General features: G+C 41.4%; 1 protein-coding gene across 8 annotated transcripts in view; it reads right to left on the minus strand.

Annotated features, from left to right (window-relative positions):
- DCC (DCC netrin 1 receptor) overlaps nt 1-16556 on the minus strand; it is a 1367203-nt gene that overhangs the window by 1196678 nt on the left and 153969 nt on the right. The window lies entirely within an intron of this gene.

The raw sequence follows: 16556 nt of genomic DNA on the forward strand, positions 1-16556 counted from the left end.
GTAATATACCCAATTACCATACGGTACCCATTGAAGTTTGAGAAGTGTCTTCTGCAAATAACCCAAATATTTTACCGTTCTCTGAAGTGAAAGTTGCTTGGTCATGTCCGACTCTTTGCGACCCCATGGACTCTACAGTCCATGGACTTCTCCAGGCCAGAATACTGGAATGGGTAGCCTTTCCCTTATCCAGGAGGTCTTCCCAACCCAGGGATCAAACCCAGGTCTCCTGCAATGCTGCTGGATTCTTGACCAGCTGAGCCACAAGGGAAGCCCAAGAACACTGGAGTGGGTAGTCTATCCCTTCTCCAGCGGATCTTCCTGACCAGGAATCGAACCCAGGTCTCCTGCATGGCAGGTGGATTCTTTACCAACTGAGCCATGAGGGAAGCTGTCCTCTAGTCCTTTCAAACTGGGACAGTATTTGACTCTAAGAGTCCCTCTGAATGGCCAGATGATAATAATTGACAAACAATGGTCAAAGCAGGACAAAGATGTCGTTGTCTACCATCTCAAAAGGAAAAGCAACTCTGAGTTCCTGATCCCTGTTGAGTCGCTTATTCTCAAGTGAAACCTCCTGCCTCTAGTCAAACAGCTTCTTCAGCTTATCTTTCAATATGTTCAACCTCTATTTTTAAGTTAAAAGCTGCACAGTCAGCAGTGGGAGGCAAATAGATGTAGATCTGTCTTTATTGCCTATCTGTGTGTTTGTTGGCTTCCCTTCAAAATAAATATAACCTGATTTTAGAAAGTGAGATCCATCACAGTGAAGAACATTGGAGGGTCTTTATAAATGTCCTTTCCTGGTGCTCAGATGGTAAAAAATATGCCTGCAATGAAGGAGACCCAGGCTCAATCCCTAGGTCAGGAAGATCCCCAGGAGAAGGGAATGGCAACCCACTCCAGTATTCTTGCCTGGAGAATTCCATGGACAGAGGAGCCTGGTGGGCGACAGTCCATGGGCTCTCAAGGAGTCTGATATGACTGGGCGACTAACACTGTCAATTTTCACCTTCTATAAACCTCCAGCAATTGGCTGTGTGGCACAGAAGAAAATTTTCTAGAAATGAGGTCTAGTTCCAAGCTGATTCTGCCACTCATCAACTGTGGAAGCTTGGGTGTGTCAATTAATATCTCCAAGCTTTTGTTCTGTCATCTGCAATAGGAAAATGAAATGACTTTAAAGCATGGCTTGAATATAGAATAATAGCATCAATGTATGTGGAAGACTGAAAGCTCAAATATAAGTCTGTGTGTGTGCATGTGTGTGTGTGTCTGTGTGTGTGTGAGACAAGTTGTTTTAATTTTATAGCAGGCTGAAAAGCAATTGGGTGGTAACACTTCTGTCAGAGGAGGAGACAAACTTCCAGAACACAGGCTGTATAAATTCTAATTGCTAGGACGTCGAGTGTTCACTGTGTGTGAGACAGTGTAGTCTGCTGAGAGAAGGATAATAATGAAGACAACTTGACAGTTTCTGACCTCGGCGAGTCAGGAAAAAGAGATAGAGAGAGAATAACTAATATTTTGCCTAATGTGACAAGTCGTGATGACTCTCGGGCACTCAGCAGCGGCTGAGCGATGCTGCTTCTCTTCCATCACCCTCAGAGGGCACAAGTCCTCCATGTACTGAGGACCAGATGCCAAGCTGGGATCCTGCAGGGGATGAAGATGCGATGGCATGAAGGACAGAAACCAGTCCCTTCGCCAGCAAAAGCCAATGATGACTGGGAAATCTTATCTGCAAATTTTGAGTAACCAATTTGCAAACTTCTTCCTTTTAAAATCCCTTGCGGGGGGAAATAGTTCCAAGGCTTGCCACTAAATTGGAGTGCCTACAGGCAGGGCTGGCCTCTGTCAGGTTCCCGGGGGCCTGCCCTGTCACACCTGCTCCTCCCTCGTCCCCCCCACCCCCCAGTGTGCTCATCAGAAAAACGACAGAAGCAGCATGAGAAGTTAGGGGGTGTCCCCCAGCAGGTAGAGTTTTAGAAATAGATCCACCTACCTCCAGAGTGATCTGCAGTCACTGTTCAATTACCGGGAAACTGGGAAGGAACAGAAATAAACTCAGGGAAGAAAAGTCTACTGAAAAGCCAACAACTTGGAAATCTGACATAGGAACCTCACAGAGAGAAGAATGTTTCCGCCTCTTAAAGACAGGGTTGCTGCCTGGGCTTTCTGGTTCTGGCAAGGAAAAGACAGAAGTTTTGGAAGCCTCTGGGATCCAAGTCCCATCTCTGCCATTTGCTAGGGCTGTGACTTCGGGCATGTTCGAGGCTCAGTCTCTCCACGTGAAAAACTGACACAATTTCCTTGTTTGGACTGGAAGCAATAGGTGTGAAACAGTTTTCACAGAGCTTAGCACTTAATAAAACCTCAATGAAAGGAAGTTAATTTTGTTATTCATTGAATTAATCCACAATCACCACTAATTAGATACACATTGTACACTAGACTTTCATAAAAGGTAGAGAGTACGTGTCCTTGTGGGCTTCCCAGGTGGCCCTAGTGATAAAGAATCCACCTGCCAATGCAGGAGACACAAGAGATGCTGGTTTGATTCCTGGGCTGGGAAGCGCCCCTGGAGTAGGAAATGGCAACTCACTCCAGTATTCTGACCTGGAAAATTTTATAGACAGAGGAGCCTGGCAGGCTTCGGAGAGTCAAACACGACTAAGGGATGAAGCATGCACACGCATGCACACATACACATATACATACACACACATACACATACACACACACACACACACACACACACACACACACCCTTATTCTTGTGAAATAGATCAAATGGTTGGGATGAGGCACACAAGATCCTCAAGATTTAGAGATTCAACAAGAAAATTTATTTTGACTTACTATTTAGGTTCTGCCAAATTACTCTGTTCCCTAGTAGCAAATTAAACTCCCACAACATCAGCAATTTCTTTTACAAGTCACTCATTTTCTTACTGAAATCCACATTGTATCTTTCCATGGCAATTTAGTCTGTTATCACATAAGGTATTTCAATATTTCAGAGGTCCTCAGCCTTGTCATTATTGACATGTTGGGCCAAATACATTTTTGTCCTTTGCTCTGTAGGATACATTTCTACCCCTGGAGGAGGTGGCAGCACCCCTAGCCTCTAGCCATGGGATCTCAGTGGCATAGGGTTGTTAGATTTATCAAATAAAAATACATACTAACCAGTTAAATTTCAGATAAACAGCAAATGATATTTCTCACATAATATTTGGATTGTATTAAAAATCACTCATTTTTGTTACAACATCTTGCATTTTCCTGGCAACTCCACAATAAAACCTTACAAACTGTGACAACCAAAAATATCTCTAGACATGATCAAGTGCCCCCCCCCGGGGGGGCAAAACTGCCTTCTGGTTATGAACCCCTGCACAAACGGACCCAACTCATCAACATGATAAAATGGACACACAGAGGGGCCCTCCAGGTGGGCTGCCGGTGTACACACAGTCAGGGACCGGATCGTCCTCTGAGAACAGAGGAATCAGGGTGGAGCCAAACGTTCTCTTTTATACACTCAGAGCAGAGAGTGTGCAACTAACAGCCAGGAAATAACATAGCTTGGGAGAGAGGGCTGGCCGCCTTCCCAAATGACGTCTGGCTACAGGTAACTATTAGCCTTGCTGAATTTCGACTACGTAGAAACATTCCTGCCCAAGTGCATTTGGATTTGTACCCATAGCAGAACTGACTCTTCCCTATGGATCACACGTTGAAGAGCACAGAGCTGAAAATGTTTGGAATACTTGTTCTCAAAAACACACTCATCCACTCCCTAGTTTTATGCATGCTTCGGAAGGCTGCTGAAAGCAGAGCATGAGATCCTTGAAGGAAAAAGGCCCAGAGGATACATTCTCCCTTTCTTCTCCACTTCACCTTGCAGGATGCTGACAGAACCTTGACAGCCCAGATGAATGCTTCGTTGAGATGCTCTTACCAAAAGGGCAGATTCCATAGATTCTGAAGGTACTGGGAATGGCCATACAACAAAAAGCATGGATTTCAGTGACAAAAAAGACAGCACTTGTAAGAGAAAGTGCTTCTAAGGTTGAAGTTCAATTTCCTACCAGGAAACAATAATTTGACAGAACCAAAACAATGAGTCAAAAATCAACTTTCTTGTGAGATCACAGAATATTCAGAACTGTGTGCCAACACCCTGGTGGATGGATGGGAGACTGCAAAGCAACCAACTGCTGGGGAGATGCACAGCACATTTCTAGAACTTTAGAGTTAGAAGTCCCCTTTCCCAAAGTCCACTTTCAACATATGAAAAGCTGTCTTCTCCAGATGCCCTAATTAGCTAAAAAATAAAATAAAAACCAGAAGTGATGGAACAAGTTGGTGACAGACCTATGAGAGTGGCCTCCAAAGTCCCCTTAGTCCACGGATATGGATGTTAATATAGATTTCCATACCTAACGAAGCTGGGAGGCCCATGTATACACACTGAACTCTATACAATGCCAGGGACAGCCTCTCATATAAACTCTAATTGCCACCTGAAGAATATTCACCAGGGTTGCCAAAGATCAGATCTGGGCTGCAGACCACGATCAGCGTTGGGGAATTAATGAAGGCATTCACTTTTTACTTTGCAAACCTACATATCAGTTAATTTCTTACCAACACACACTATTTTCATATGTGAAGCAAATATAAAGAGAGAGTCCTTTTGGACTGACCCTGCTAGGATCCTGTCTACTGCTAAAGAATGTTCAAGAGAGGCAGGTATACAGTGACCTCCAAGAACAAGGCCAGAACACAATGGCTTTGCCTTCCATCCACTAAAAACATCTCAAGGCAACTTCTGCCCCTTGGTGTTGCCACTACCGATGATAGTTGTGTTCCCACACATAGCAAGGCTTTCCAGAAGGAGATTCCATCAGCTTTGACATATGTGAAAAGTGAGATGCACCCTTGCTGTGCTACAAGAGGCTGGGGAATGTGATCACCTGGAAACCCTTTGTGGTCTCCTGGAACTCCCCAAATGTGTCTGCCTCTCTTCGCATGATAGTCATTCATCCCCTGTCCTGATTTTCATGATTTCATTTGCAGTTTCGTAACATCAAGTCTTATCCTAGAAGGGACACTAATGATGGGCAGGGTCATGTCTGCTGCAAAACATTAAATCAACACTTAGGATACTAAACAGACAGCAAAGAAGAATTATCAGTACTTCTTGAGGTGTAAGAATCTTCCTTTCATATGTCTATTTCAATTGAAAGGGCTATTTAAAGTTATGGGCTAGACAGTTTCAGCGAAATTTGATAATTTGCTACTGAGGAAACAGAACAACCTACCTCTGGCTCCAGTTACTCTTCACTTTGTGCTTCATTCTGTTCAAGGGGTTAAACTATGTTTTTTAAAAATATAAATACATATATATATTATTGAAGTATAATATATATATGAAGTATTGAAGTATATATATTACTGAATATATATATATATATTCTTGAAGATTTACAGTGTTTCAGGTACACAGCAAGGTGATTCAGTTATATAAATACACATGTGTTATTTTTGAAATTATTTTCCATCATAGGTTTATTATAAGATATTGACTATAGTTCCCTATGCTATACAGTAAACCTTTGTTGCTTGCTACATATCTATTTTTAATTAGAAATCTAGCATTCCATTCCTACTAAGTAAGGAGTTACACTATGTTTTTTTAACTAGCTATAAGAACGCCGTCAAAAGCCAGGGCCATCGCCACAATGGCACGTGTGAAAGGTACTAGGCAGGAGAAGTCTTTTCAGTGGGGACAGTGCACTTCCAGGGAAAGGTGGGCTTTGACAGGTGGTTGCTCTGCCGCATGGTGACAGGCGTGCAATGTGCACAAGCTACGTGTGCCTTTTGGATGCACCAGAAATTGCACCCGAGACACAAACCCGGGCACCAAGGAACTAATTCCCAACAATTTCCCCCCTAATGTTTAAAACCAAGACTTGCCTGTCCTGCCAAGTAGGGTGTAGCTGACTTTCCCTCTGCCTAAACCATCTCAAACAAGATCTCCCAACACAACTCCAGAAATAATGCATACACTTGGGGGTTTGAAAAAAACCAGGGCTCTTCAAGCTAATTACCTTGGTTAATTAATATATCACTCCATTTCTTTCAAAACTCATTATGTTCACAAAAGGCCTATTGGACCAACAGAAGAGGAATGAAAATAAATGACCAGGGAAACATTAATCAAGGAAAAAAAACCATCATTTGCTGATGGAAAAACTAATATGAGGATTACCAAAAATCCCTAATGACTTTCCCTCACAGGGGCTACATTTAAAATCATTTCTGAGGGCAAAAATGAAAGCTACGTCTCTGCTAAGATCTTAGCACTGGAAGTGAATACAGAACTTCTGAACATGGGAAATATCCTAATAACTGTCACTGTTGTTCAATAATCTTTCACCTGGGAGGTGACAGTCTAAAATAGTTGTTTTCAGCAGACTTTGGGTATGCTGTTCTGCCATCTGGGAGATGGCCTCTGTTTTCTCATTTGTGAAATAGTGAAATTGCATTATTCATGTTAGATAATACTGAGTTTTGACCAATGCCAGGCATTGGAAACAACCTCAGGATTTGTGGTGAGAATTAAACAAGGATATACATTTATATTATGGGATATATATATATATATATATATATATATACACACATACATACATACACATATATATACACATATCTATATCTATATCTATCTATGTATACAGACATATATACCCACATATCTATCAGTTCAGTTCAGTCACTCAGTCATGTCCAACTCTTTGTGACCCCATGAATTGCAGCACGCCAGGCCTCCCTGTCCATCACCAACTCCTGAAGTTCACCCAAACTCATGTCCATTGAGTCGGTGATGCCATCCAGCCATCTCATCCTCTGTCGTCCCCTTCTCCTCCTGCCCCCAATCCCTCCCAGCATCAGAGTCTTTTCCAATGAGTCAACTCTTCGCATGAGGTAGCCAAAGTATTGGCGTTTCAGCTTTAGCATCAGTCCTTCCAAAGAACACCCAGGACTGATCTCCTCTAGAATGGACTGGTTGGATCTCCTTGCAGTCCAAGGGACTCTCAAGAGTCTTCTCCAACACCACAGTTCAAAAGCATCAATTCTTCGGCGCTCAGCTTTCTTCACAGTCCAACTCTCACATCCATACATGACCACTGGAAAAACCATAGCCTTGACTAGACGGACCTTTGTTGGCAAAGTAATGGCTCTGCTTTTGAATATGCTATCTAGGTTGGTCATAACTTTCCTTCCAAGGAGTAAGTGTCTTTTAATTTCATGGCTGCAGTCACCATCTGCAGTGATTTTGGAGCCCAAAAAAATAAAGTCTGACACTGTTTCCCCATCTATTTGCCATGAAGTGATGGGACCAGTGATGCCATGATATTTGTTTTCTGAATGTTAAGCTTTAAGCCAACTTTTTCACTCTCCTCTTTCACTTTCATCAAGAGGTTTTGAGTTCCTCTTCACTTTCTGCCATAAGGGTGGTGTCATCTGCATAACGGAGGTGATTGATATTTCTCCCAGCAATCTTGATTCCAGCTTGTACTTCTTCCAGCCTAGAGTTTCTCATGATGTACTCTGCATATAAGTTAAATAAGCAGGGTGACAATATACAGACTTGACGTACGTTTCTAACTGTTGCTTCCTGACCCACATATCCATATGGGTCTGTAAATGTATATGTGTGTGTGTATATATATATATATATATGTACATATATATACACATATACATCTATATCTATACACCATGCTTAGCATGATCTCTGATATACAGTGTATATCAAATAAACATTCTTTCCTATTAATAATAATGTGTGAATATTATTCTCTTTAAAAAGAGGAATACCAATGGGTAAACACTTGAATCACCGAAGAACAATTATAAAAAATTTCATGGATGACTAGAATTACCATGAAAAAGATGACATTAACTTGTTTGGTGAGTAGTCAAGTTAGAGTTTAGACTCAAAATTCTAAGTTCCAAGAATTTATAGGCCAGGAAAATACTGTTAGTGCTACTACTAATAAGGCATTATGTAGAATCACTTCATCCTCTGGTTCTTTTTAAGCCATGCGCCTGTATTCCTGGGATGGAACCTTTTGCAGAAGCTGAGAATGAACTACCTGCCCTAAGAGTGCATCATTTCAAAATGAAGACTTGCCCTTTATCTCATGTAACACCTCCTCTCTCGAGACAAGAAAACAGGAAACCTAGCCAACTGTATTCTTCTTTTATCTCTACATTTGTTTTTTCAGGAAAATTGAAGAGACTGGTTCTGAATCTTTTACATTTAATTTCCCTTGTTCTACACACTATCTATCATCCTAGAAGACATCTGAGCTTCTGCAAAAATCCTCTGGTTCTCAAGTTCACTTGTGCTTAATCAGTGTGCTGAAAGCTTATCCACAGACTTATTATTTGGAAAACCCATTGATTGAGTTCTTCCTGTCATTGTCAACACTGGTAGATGTCTCTCTTTGCATTACTATTGCTTTTCTATTATCACAAGGAAAGTCCACTCTTTTCCTTGGGAAATGCAAAAAGTTTCAGTCAAACAGAAAGGCAGGAAAGTAATTCTGAAGGCAGAGTAGATGATCTGAATATATACATTTAGTTTTGTTTTACAATTGCCTTGCATTTTGCTAATTTTCCAAATGAAATTCTGTGAGTCAATTTCTGAATCAAGCATGCCCAAAGTAGGCATGAAAGAAGACGTAACTCTAAAAAGAGACCTATGCGGTCATTTCTGAACATTCAACCTCCCTCCCGCCCTGCCTCCACCTCCTCCTTCCTTTCCATCATCAGTGACCTTAAGCAGAGCTTTTGGGATCTTCCTTTACGTTATAGCTTTGTATCATTTTTAACTACTCTGGGAAAAACCTCTAGACTCTTCCTCTATACCACAGGATATACAAATGGCATAAATAAAAATAAAGAGCTAGCCAGAAAAGTAAAAAATCTATTTGGCACCAATATGGCAAAAATATCCTTAAAGTATAAAAATAAGTGCTATCTAATAAACCTAAGTAAAATTCAATGAGATAAACAATAAGATACAAATAGAAAAAGATAGGCAAAGTATATAACATGCTGTACAGAAGTATAGTTGTCTAATAAACATATAAAACATGAATATAAAAGCATTAATCTCTGTAATAATAAAAGACATGCAATTTAAAACATGATAAAATTCCTGACCAGACTGTTTCAGATAATACCCACTACTGGATGGCGACACAGCACTTGTATAAACTTAGGATAAACAGAGAATGGCTGCTAGATTTCTGGAGAACCATTCACAGGCATCTACAATGGGCTTTTAATATTCATTCTTTTAACTCACAAATGAATGAATCATTCCTTAGAATAGATAAATAAGAATAAAGAACTGGGAACACACCATGTAGAACCAGGGAAATGACTAAAATTATGATACAGCTCTATGATGATAGTATATTCTAGGAAAATTTAAATTCGATTTGTGGAGAATTTTATTTAAAGATGAAACTATTCTGATATAGTCATGAGTGACAAACATTCAAAGTGAGTGAAAATTAAAGGTCAAGAAGTCAAAGTGCCTGATTTCCAACTCTAGACTTGCCTCCTACATGGGTACCTAAATAGAGCATGTTATATAAAAACAGAATCTCACCCCTGCCTCCTCTTCACTTTACTCTATCTCTCGTGTTCTCCATCTTCATTAAGTCACCATCAATCTACCCACAGACCTAAGACGGAATTCTGCATGCCATCTTCAATATCTTAATGTCTATCATCTCGCAGGTCAAATCGGTCACTGATGGCTATCTCCAAAACAGCCGGCTAATTTCTCGCCATTACCATTCCAACACCGCAATTCTGGTTTACATCTAAAATTTTCCTAACCTAAATACTTGAAATAGTCCTCAAACCTCAAACCGTCTCTCTGACTCCAGTTTTATCTCAGTAAAATCTGTTCTATAAATTTGACCAGAATGTTCTCTCTAAAATGGAAATCTGATTACGGCACTTTCCTGCTTAAGGCTTTTTAAAAGTTTTCTGTCACTTAAAAGATTAAGTTCAGAATGTGTATAACTTGGTAACTAAGGCTTTTGATATTCTGTCACTTATCTACTACTTCAGCCTCATCTCCTAAATGCCAATCATTTTTCTCTATTTTCTACAATTTATATGATTAATTTATATTGTTAGATTTATTACTTTAAGAGGAAAGAAGAAATATATATCCTTACGAAATCCTTCCTGCCCTTTTCCCAGGAAGGGTTAAAAAATCCTGCTCCCTTTCCCTCTGGGTCTTTTAAACTGTAGACTGTGATCTTTTAGAGGGTCATAAAATCAATTTATTGGTTCATAGCATGAATTTTAAGTATAAGAGCAACAGAGATAGAACAGAAAATTTCATTCATTGCATGGAGCTAGGGTAAATATTTCTTTTTTCAACTTTTGCTTCAATTATATGTGGGTCACAGGCAATGGAAGTTTGAAAGTCACTGCACTATTCTGAGTTCCTCAGTATTTTGTAAGTAATTTTATTATAGCACATAGATCATTGTGTCTGTTATTTATCTCTTTCACCTACTGACTGTGTGGCCTAAAAAGCAAAAAAGTATCTCCTACTCATTTTTATATCTCTAAATATGAATCCATCGGAAAATATGCTAAATGCAGAGAGCCACTCAGCGCATGTTAGATGAAAAGTGTGTGAGCAGGCAGCATGGGGATCTGTTGGTTTGGGTGTCAGTGAGTCGATTCTAGATCCTCACCCACAGGCCTGTGGTTCTGGAAGCGTCTAAAACACAGCATTATTTGTCTCCCCTAAAATCTGACCTCAAAGCATGGACAGGGAAGACAGCTTTACTGCTGTAGGGCTTTAGAATAAATTATCATTTGTTTCTCAACTCCATCCTCAGATTTTTCCTGTAGAGTTCTACAGGTATAATTCTGCAAAGTTTAAACATTTAGTTTGGAAACGTCCCATAACAGGAAAATAAATAGTAAGCAGGAGACCAGAGAATGAGCTGGCTAGGGCAGAATAGAGACGAGAAATAAGAAACAGCAGCCTAGGGAAAGTGGACCTTGAAGATGGAGCAAAGGGAATTGAGGGTCTGCCCATCCTGATGTTCTATCGGGACATTGGCACCTTAATGGGGGTCTGAAGGCCCGTCAGTGATGGGACAGTGTGTGAAGTTGGCTGTATCATCACAGCAAGGGCAGGACTGGAGTAGAAATGCATGGAGGACCTAAAGCAGGCAGAGGAGGCCCAGCTCATTGGCCAGGCTCTTCCATGCTGCTTACGCTCCTGCTCTGCAATTTGAACCACTTTGGTCTTGAATTTATACCCTCTGCCTAGTGAAACAATCATACGTGGCTGCCCAAAGACTTTTCTTTCAATACAGCGCATTACTTAGTCAGGTTTCATTTCAGCATAACAAGATTCTACCCTTAAACCCTGAAATATCATCCTTTCTACAATGCTACACACTGCCTCCCAAGATTACCTGCCCCTTAAGCAAATTCAAATTGTTTAAAACTAAATTTTCTCATTTACTGTAGTTTCAAAGTTCTGCCTTCAAGAAGCAATTTATGCACTTCCCGGGTAGTACAGTGGCTGAGAATCTGCCTGCTAATGCAGGGGACATGGGTTTGATCTCTGTTTCGGGAAGATTTCACATGCCAAGGAGCAACTAAGTCCATGCCCACAACTACTGAGCCCACCTGCTGCAACTCCTGAAGCCCATGCACCCTGGAGTCTGTGCTGTGCAATGGGAGAGGCCACTGCACTGCGGAGCGTGCACACGACAACGAGAGGACAGCCCCTGCTCCCTGCAACTAGGAAAAGTCTGTGTGCAGCAATGAAGACCCAGCTCACCCAAAATAAATAAATATCTTAAAAAAAAATTCTTGGAGTAAAAGAAGCAATTTATAATTTCACAGTGATATCATCGCAGTTCAAACATGATCTTATTTTTTTTTGTCTTAATGAAGCCCTTTAACATGAATTCAGCAACACTAATTATTCCACTTAAAAATAATGAGTGCCCCCCCTTTCCCCCTTGTTTAATTAATACCTTGTATTCGAGATGCTAGCAAAGGTTACAGTGCCAAGTTGTTCTTCATGATTTTAAATTGATCTAAATATGTTCCCTAATAACAGGTATATAAGTTTGCACAGCCCTGGTATGTCTGAAAAGCACTGATATTATTTTATCCAAGCTGAAATAGACTCAAGGAAAAACCTTCCATTTTTTCCTCTGCAGCAGACTCCCAATGATACAACAGCCAGGGAAGAAATATCAAGTAGAAATATTTCACACACTGCATGTGAGAAGCTACATGTACCACAGACTCACACAACTTTAGATCTAGAATGGATCTGATAAACTGCTTCCATTTGACTATTTCAACATCTTCATTTTATAGGGAAGGAAACCAAGGCCCAAGGAGAGGCTACAGAATTTCTAGATTTGTTTAAGATATTCAATGAAACAGATGTAAAACCTATGATTATAAGCCAGTTTTCTTCTACTGACTTCAACTGTCCATCTACAATGACCATTGATGGCTGGAAATTGTAAAATGTGGAATAGAGAGAATTGTGTTTTTAGTGGGTTCTTACAATCAAGCAGTTTTTTATTTGCTAATTACTTATGTGCTGGTTACCATAAGATACAATTTAAAGATACATTTTTCCCAGGAGGAGCTAGTGGTAAAGAACCCATTTGCCAATGCAGGAGACATGAGATGCAGGTTCAGTCCCTGGGTTGGGAAGATCCCCTGGAGGAGGGCATGGCAACCCACTCCAGTATTCTTGCCTGGAGAATCCCACAGACAGAGGGGCCTGGCGGGCTCCATTCGGTCCATAGGGCTGCAAAGAGTTGGCCATCACTGAAGTGACAGCATGCACACACAGTTTAAACAGGCCACTTGACTGTCAAACATGAAATAGAATTAATCGCATCAGTTGAGTTCAGTTGATCAGTCATGTCTGACTCTTTGTGACCCCATGGACTGCAGCATGCCGAGCTTCCCTGTCCATAACCAACTCCCTGAGCTTGCTCAAACTCATGTCATTGAGTCAGTGATGCCATCCAAACCATCTCATCATTTTTCATCCCCTTCTCTTCCTACCTTCAATCTTTCCTACCATTAGGGTCTTTTGTAAGGAGTCAGTTCCTCGCATCAGGTGGCCAAAAGATTGTCGCTTCAGCATCAGTCCTTACAATGAATATCCAGGACTGACTTCCTTTAGGATTGACTGGTTTGATCTCCTTGCAGTCCAAGGGACTCTCAAGAATCTTCTCCAACACCGCAGATCAAAAGCATCAATTCTTCGGTGCTCAACTTTATTTAGAGCACAGCAAAAAGTAACTTTATATTCTCCTACAAATTTGCTAGATAGTTTCTGAACAACACTTCATTTATCTTAGAGTAGAAACTTTATTCATAGAGGACTTCATATCATCACAAAATTCAAGGCCCTCAAGAAGGTCTCAAGCCCAAGGTTACCAGACAGAGATTCAACTCCTCAGAGTGAGCTCCAAGATGAAGGAGCAGATTTCTAAGCTGTTTCAGACTTTTATACGCATTTTCATTCCCCTTCTTTTAGGTTAGTCAAGAAGTCTAAAAGGAGATGAGAGTTCCCAAGGAGACTCATTTTGCTGTGCTCTTCAAAATGTTGGTCTCAACACATCTCCCCAACCTATACCCAATTTCCTTTTCTATTTGAACAGAAGCAGTAATGGTCTATGCTATGCTATGCTATGCTAAGTCACTTCAGTCGTGTCCGACTCTATGCGACCCCATAGATGGCAGCCCACCAGGCTCCCCCGTCCCTGGGATTCTCCAGGCAAGAACACTGGAGTGGGTTGCCATTTCCTTCTCCAATGCATGAAAGTGAAAAGTGAAAGTGAAGTCGCTCAGTCGTGTCCGACTCTTAGTAACCCCATGGACTGCAGCCTAACAGGCTCCTCCGTCCATGGGATTTTCCAAGCAAGAGTAGTGGAGTGGGATACCACTGCCTTCTCCGAGTAATGGTCTAAGGGTATGCTATTGCCAAACATGGTGCAGATCCCTTGCATGGATTTCATACCCAACTGCAGTCCAGAGATCTAGGATGGAGATGCTGTTATTATTCACATTTCATGGAAAGGAAAACTGCCGAGGTCCAGCCCCGGCTGATTCAGGGAGTTCGAAGCGGGGACAGCGTCGGTGAGGATCAGGATACAATAGCTTCAATTAGATAGGAAAACTTAGGGGAGAAAAGAGTCTGAGTAGCTTGGTTTATGCAGGAAACCAATAAAACTTCAAGACAAGAAGTTTGCACCACTTACGTAGGCCACAGGCGTCCTTCTGTTCTCCCAAAGGAGAGGAAACACTGAGGCCTCCCTGGTCGGATCTTAGAAGCCCAGGCAAAATTAGTAAGCTTGTTGGGTTCCGCGCTCCAGATGGAGACTCAGACAGAGTTTGAGAGAGAGAGAGTGACATGGGTAGACCAGTATTTCCAGAAACTGATCCCAATTCTTTATTTTCCATGGTCTACTTTTATACACTGAGATGTTATGCAAAAGTCACGTGGGGTCAGCAGTCCTGACTTTTATCAAAGTCAGGTGCTTCATACAAATGTATACAGAGGTCTTAGGGGTGTTACATCATCTTCTGGCCAGGGGGCCTGCTGACAATTTATGACCCTCTCCTTGTGACAGCGGTCAGTCAACCAGGACACTTATTTCTCCAGGGGTGATTATTCTTAAAAAAGACTCCACCTCCCGAAGGTACCAGATAAAGTTACATTCCTATAGGGTGAGAGTGTAGTGGGTTTTAATTAAGGAAAGAATTTATTTAGCCTAAGGTCTAACGTGATTGATATCAAAGGTTAATACTTATTTCTTCTGTATATTCATTAATGTGTATAAGGGCAGGGGATGTGGAGACTTAGCAACAAACATTGGCTCAAATGAAAAACCCTTCACCAATACAATTTCTAATCAGCCCACTATACTTATACTAATGGTTTTCTAACTTTTCTAAGGAACCTGTTTTTAGAAGGTTTAAAGCATCTCATGCCTCTCACGGTTGGGAGGCTGTAAGCAATCACATGTGGCCAGACAAGCCTGTCAGGCAGGCTAGAGAACCTTCAGAGGAGTTTGTAGGTTAAAACACTCCTGTCATGCCCAGCAGTTTTTATTAACTGGAGCTCTAAGTTAACTCTTTTTCCGAAAGAGGTGGTGGGGGACAGCCCCCCATAAAGTCAGAGGTGTAGGTAAGAGCATAAAGTAATAAAGTAGGCAGGCTCTGGTTATGGGGGTAGATGCTCAAGAATTTCCAGGGAGACTCCTGAGGCTCAATCCTGCCTTTGTGTATGTCGAGCCTCCTTCCTCATGACCTTTGCCACGGGCGGAGGTCCTCCCACTGGCTCCCCGCAGAAAACTAAATCTCAGAGTGGTGAAGTCCTCTGTCCCAGGTTGTGGCTCAGAACCACATCTGACTTGTGTCCTGAAACATTGCTCCTCACAACAGCATGTTCCTTCCGAGATTCTTAGCAGCACCCAAGCCTACACCACCCCATCTGCCACACTCACCCCCAAACACACATGCAGACAAGGCCTCTGGCCATGAAAGAGCTCAAAGCTAAAGAGACTCTCAAGTATTTGGGTCTTACAAGAATGCACAGAAGTCCCAAATCTAAAGTGAACTCTGCAGCTGGCAAGTGAATCAAAAGGCCATTATTGCTAATAATGGCTTCCCTGGTGGCTTAGATAGTAAAGAATCTGCCTATAATGCAGGAGACCTGGGTTCAATCCCTGGGTTGGGAAGATCCCCTGAAGAAGGAAATGACAACCCACTCCAGTACTCTTGCCTTGGAAATCCTATGGACAGAGGAGCCTAGAGGGCTACAGACTATGGGGTGGTGAAGAGTCGGACATGACTAAGAGACTAACACTACTACTACTATTGCTAATAATAATTAGAGCTGAAAACAGTCACAACAAACATGACAGCAGAGATGAGAGTGAAAAACAGAACGTTCAGTTCATTAAGTAGTTCCTACTATAAACTGTTTCAGTGGGCAAAAGTCCCCAGATTAAAAAAAAAACATTACTAATACCACACAGATAATAAGCTGTCAAGCCAGGGTTTAAAACCAGATCTTGTAGATGACAAAGCTTCAGCTTTATCTACAACACTTTGATTACTCATTAGGAAATGGGCATTTATTCCAAACACTATTGAAAAAAATCTATGAATAAGAAACACTTAATAGAAACATCACATTCCCCTGGGACCCAAGAGAGGCTCGCTATACGGTATGTGATGAGAATAGTGAGACCACGTGATGCTCGCAGCAACGTTATTCCCTTTTATGACTCCAAATAAACTGCTTTGTGTGTATACATTTTAGCTTTGCTACAAGAGTAGGTACACAGACACCGCGATAGGAAGCAAAATTCAGTATTCTCCTTGAAGAGGGAATGACTATTATTTAAAGAAAAACCATCTTATAA

This window comes from Bubalus bubalis, chromosome 22 (assembly GCF_019923935.1).
Source record: "Bubalus bubalis isolate 160015118507 breed Murrah chromosome 22, NDDB_SH_1, whole genome shotgun sequence".
In the NCBI taxonomy this organism is placed as follows: Eukaryota; Metazoa; Chordata; class Mammalia; order Artiodactyla; family Bovidae; genus Bubalus; species Bubalus bubalis.